Below are 5,601 nucleotides of genomic sequence, written 5' to 3'. Positions count from 1 at the left end.
TTGATGCATTCCTCCTCTTGAAGGTGTAGCTTTATCAGGTTCCCTAGTTGTTTCCCACTGTAAATTTTTCTCGGCTAGGTCTTCTAAGAATTGCCAAGCTTCAGTAGTTTCTTTGTCCATAAATTGACCTTGGCACATGGACTCTAGCATGGTTCTTGAGTTTGAATCTAACCCCTCATAGATGATCTGGCATAGTCTCCAAGTTTCTATTCCATGGTGTGGGCATTGGGTCAAAAGATTCTTGAAACGATCAAAGTACTTCCAAAATGATTCACCAGCTAGTTGGTAAAATTGATTTATTTCATTCCTAATCCTAGCTGTTTTATGATGGGGGAAATACTTTTTAAAAATGTTCTCACAAAGCCCTCCCAGGTAGTGACAGAATAGTTTGGCAGACTATAAAGCCACTTCTTAGCATTGTCCTTAAGGGCAAAATTGATTAATCTAAGTTTGACCTCATCCTCTGTTAATTGCAGTTTCATGGTTGCACATACCTCCTCAAATTCTCTAATAAATATATAAGCATCCTCTAATCCTGTGAATTTTGGAAGCATATTTATGATTTGAGGTTTGATTTCAAAATTGTTAGCTGTGGGTTGTGGCAACCTGATACAAGATGGTTGGATGGAGCCAACTGGATAACACAAATCTTTAAGGGTCATGGGTTGGATTGGTTCAGCCATTGGAACAACAGGAATTGACTCAATTCTAACTAGACGACCTGACACTCTTCTCCACACACGAAGTGTACGGTTCTCGATGTTTATACAATTTTTTTTTTAATAAAATTTTTATGTATAAGGAAAAGAAAGAAAAGAGAAAAAGTTCTAAAGAGAAGATCCTAAGGAGTCCTAAATCTAAAGAAAAGTAACCAAATTAATTTAAATTTTAATTTTTTTTTTTTTTTTCAAACAAGTGAATCAATAAATTAAACTCAATCTATCCTAGGGTTAACCTAAATCTAGACAGCTCCTAACTGTTCCAAGATGACCCTTCAAACCTTCCAAGTGGAGATTGATCAACTAGTTAGCCAGGTAAGTATAAGAGGTGGGAGGTTCACTCATCGTTGCCTTTCTAGACACCAAACGAGTTGGCCAGGCCAGCAACTGAACCAATTTAACAAACCACCCTCAGGGACTTGCCTAGACACCAACTAATCAAACAACTCAAACTTGGTAGAACTCTTAGGGTTCCTTGTCCTATTGAGCTCGAATTCCTTAAGGTTGACGTCTAATTGATTTTAAGATTAAAAGTCTAGGTAATGCAATATGATGGACAAGACCACATTAGTGCTACGACGTCGTGGCGAAGACCACGGTGGGAGATCGAGCGCAGCGCCCGCGACGGGAGAGGGAGGGAGGGGACATCCCCCGTCTCTGTGAGAAGACCTGGCCGACGGGTCCAGAACCGGCCCGGTCGACTTAACTATTTGTTTACCAAGGCCGAGACCGGACCTGAACACAAGAGGGGTCGGAAAGGCAAGACGAGCTGCCGGTTCAAGAGGTGAAAGCGGGTCGGATCGTATTTATCTAAATTTATTTTTATATTTTAATCTATTTAAATATATATAAAAAATTAAATATTTAACTATTATCTATATCTAAATATCTGAATCTATTTATAATTATATTTAATTTTATATAATATTTATAAATTTTTAAGATATATAACCATATTAACATCCTACTAATATAATTTATTATCCACTTAATAACATCTTTTATTTCATGATCATAAAATTTAATTATCTGACTTATATCGATATTTATATCAATTCTTTCATAATCTCAATTATATTCGTATTTATTTAAAATAAATATAAATATAAATTTTTATATTTAATTAATATCTATATCTATATTTATATTATTTAAATAAAATAAAATATAGGTCACGGATATACTGGTGTCCAGCTAGTGTCCACTCCGGATTCCACGCCCATTTCCAATGAAAAAAAAAAAAAAAATCAGGTCATGAGAGGTCGGACCTCAAGTAAATGAGTGATGATGTTCGATTATTTTTTAAAAAAAAAAAGTTTAATGATTAAGATTCTTAGAAGTAAACAAATAGCATCAGTGATGTTTTAATATTCGAATAATTTAGATTCTTGCAAGATAAACCAATAGGCAACAATGATAAATTTAATAGCTCTGTGGTTAAGTTGCAAAAAATACTGTGGTTAAGTTACAGATCACTGTTGTTTGTTTAACAACATGCGGAAATATTGGGAGTGGTGGCTTGGTTGTACAGCTACTATCAGCTGAGAGTTCACTTTCTATAACTGCATGTTCTCCATCTGGACCTTTTCCTGTATATCTATATCCCTGCAGGTTAGTGGTGGCACATTTGCTCAGTGCGGGAACCGGGGCCTTGGACGTATTTTGCTTGTTCTAGAGTTCTTTGGTATCCAATTGTTCATCTGGTCCTCTTTTGTTTCAATTTTAATATTAATTTTTATTAAAAGAATTGAGCTTAATTAAAAAAAATATCTAATTAAAGGTTCAAGAATTTATTCCGTAGCATATTCTTGATTATTCTTTGACATATTCTTGTTATTCCCTATCTATATTTGAGTCTACATATTTGTATTTATAGGTCTTTGTACACACTTTTGATTTAGATTGAAGAAAAATAAAAATAAATATCTCCTTCTCTTTTTCATCATGGTATCAGAGCTTCCGGGTTCTGATCCATTCTTTCTTCCTTCCCCTTCTTAAAAAAAAAAAAAAAAACCTTCTCTTTCCTCCGCCCACCTCTGCCCTCGTTTTCCATTATTATTATTTTTTTTCTCTCTTCACAGCAAACTGCTGCCACCTTTCTCTCGGGCATCACCTGCGAAACCCCTTCCGACCGAAACCCCTCCGAAACCCCGGCGTCACCTTTCTTCCCGGTCGCCACCGCAGCCATCGCAGCTCTCTTTCTCACCGGCCGCCTCCATCGAGCCTCCGTCGAGCCCCTTCTTTCCGGCCGAAGCCCCTCCAAAGCCTCCGCATCCACCGAGTCCATCCGCAGCCATCGCCACCGCAGCCCCCTTTCTTCCCGGCCGAAACCCCTTCGCCGGCATCCGTCGAGTCCATCCGAGCCCCTTCTTCCCGGCCGAAGCCCTTCCAAAGCTTCCGCATCCGTCGAGTCCATCCGCAGCCATCGCCACCGCAGCCCCCTTCCTTCCCGGCCGAAAACCCTTCCTCCATCTCCCGGCCAACCTCCTTCTCGTCTCCCACCTCCGCTTTGGCGTGCCCGACGTCGTGGCGGCCTCTGCTGCCTCCAGCCCCCGACGGCGTCGCCGACGACGGCAGCAATCCCGTGCTTCATGAGATACATAATCGGTAAAAGCCACAGCTTCCTTTTTTAACCCTTTCTTTTATTTCATTTACCAAAAAAAGAAAAAAAAAGAAAAAAAAAGAAAAAAAAATGAAGAACTTTTATGCCTAGATACTTAAGAAGCCTGTATTTACGGTGTATCCGGTGATTCGTGTGTCTGGTGATTCATTGATAGTGTGTCAGTGAGATTATCATTTTGTTTGTATGGCCAATCCAATTACTATGCAAGATCTTGAAGGTCTGCTGGATCGGCTTATTACAGTTGCCACTCGATCAGGGGGTTCGTCAAGAGATAGTGGATCACTGAATGCTCTTCAAGTGGCTGTAAATTTTGATGGCCCAACGACATATTTACAATGGGAGAGGAGCACTCGTCTACTTGTACAAGGGCGAGGCTTGGAGGGATATCTCACCGGCACAAAGAAGAAACCTGCTAATAATGAGCAGGATATGGCTCAATGGAGAATGGAGAACTCTGTTGTTCTAGCATTTCTTCTAAATACCATGACACCAAATGTGGCAAGAAGTGTGCAACTGCTGGAGACTGCACAGGAAGTCTGGGAGAAGGTGGCCCAAATGTTCTCACAGAAGCAGAATTCTGCTCAAGCATTTGAGATCCGTTCTCAATTACGTCAGCTTCGTCAGGGAGATTTATCTATCACTGAATATGCCACCGAGTTGAAACGTCTTCGGTCCGAAGCTGATCATTATAGAACTTTTGCTCCACAATGCTCCATCGATGTTGATGGATTTCAGAAATATTTAAAAGAAGAACGGGTCCAGGACTTTCTATATGGTCTGAATCCAGAATATGAATCTGTCAGAGTTCAGCTCCTCGCCAGAGATATTTTACCTAGTTTAGGTCAAGTCTTCTCTACTGTTTTAAGCGAGGAGACACGGCGACGAGTGACTTCTGACTCCAATAGTTCTATAAGATCAGCCCTTACCGTACAGCCACGCAGGTAGGTGAGAAGGTATGTTTTCATTGTAAAAAGCCTGGGCACACTAAGGCATTTTGCTGGGATCTCCATGGCCGTCCAAATCAGCCTGGGCGTGGTAGTCGGGGCCGTGGTGGTTGTCGTAGTGGTGGAAGAACTGGAGGACAGAATCATGTTCGTGGACCTGCCCAAGCCAATCTCTCTAAAGAGACCAAGGGTGCTGTACACAGCTTATCTACAGAGGAGTATCAGACCTTTCGACAAATGATGGAAAAGTATGAATCATCTTCTAACACCACACCTTCTACTCTGGAACAGTCTAGCCACCAGGACGAATATCTTGATTCCTCTCTTTTTGCACACTCAGGTACTTCATATAAGTTATCACATGCATTTACTTGCGGGACATCCAACTCCTGGGTAATAGACTCAGGAGCATCCAGTCACATAACAGGGGCACCTAATAGTTTTATTTCATATTCACCATGTTCAGGATATGACAAGGTCAGAATAGCTGATGGATCTTTTACTCCTGTTTCAGGAAAAGGATCCATTGACTGTACTCCTAACTTAAGATTATCATCAGTATTGCATGTTCCATCCTTTCCTACAAATTTACTCTCTATCAGCTCTGTTACTAGAGATTTGAACTGCTCTATCATTTTTTGGCCTTCACATTGTCTATTTCAGGAGCAGAAAATGGGGAAGATACTTGGGGGTGGTAGAATGCACAATGGACTCTATTATCTATCAACTGATGAGAAAAGTATGAGCTCTTCTTTGACGGGGTATGCATTGTCTGCTGAAGGTGCCACTTCAGAACTTATGTTACATCATCGTAGGCTGGGTCACATTCCTTTTTCTATTCTTGGTCGCTTATTTCCATCTTTATCAACTAAATGCAATAAAAATTTGTTAGTTTGTGATCATTGTGAATTGGCTAAACACACCAGAGCAGTATTTTCTATATCTGGAATTAGAAGTTCTCAACCTTTTGCTTTAATTCACTCTGATGTATGGGGACCATGTAGTACCAATACTCTCAAGGGCCATAGGTAGTTTGTTACCTTCATTGATTGTTTTAGTCGAGTAACTTGGGTCTATTTATTGAAGAAAAAAATGGGAGTTTTAAACTGTTTTAAAGAGTTTCATAAATTTGTAGGTACTCAGTTGGTGTTGAAATTAAAATTTTACGTTCTGACAATGGCACAGAATATATTAATCAGGAGTTCCGTGCGTATCTTCAAACTCACGGAATTCTTTATCAAACCACTTGTGTTGATACTCCTGCTTAAAATGGAGTTGCCGAAAGAAAAAATCGGCACTTATTGGAAGTAGCCCG

The 5,601-nt window shown here is 40.1% G+C and overlaps 1 non-coding gene across 1 annotated transcript; it reads left to right on the top strand.

The window, feature by feature from the left end:
- The first annotated feature begins 208 nt into the window (after positions 1–208).
- Positions 209–315, top strand: LOC140852697 (small nucleolar RNA R71). The gene has a single exon (XR_012135599.1). It is a non-coding gene; the product is annotated as a small nucleolar RNA R71 (small nucleolar RNA).
- The last annotated feature ends 5,286 nt before the right edge of the window (positions 316–5,601 follow it).

This window comes from Elaeis guineensis, chromosome 11 (assembly GCF_000442705.2).
Source record: "Elaeis guineensis isolate ETL-2024a chromosome 11, EG11, whole genome shotgun sequence".
NCBI lineage: Eukaryota > Viridiplantae > Streptophyta > Magnoliopsida > Arecales > Arecaceae > Elaeis > Elaeis guineensis.
This window is presented reverse-complemented; position numbering and strand designations above follow the sequence as displayed.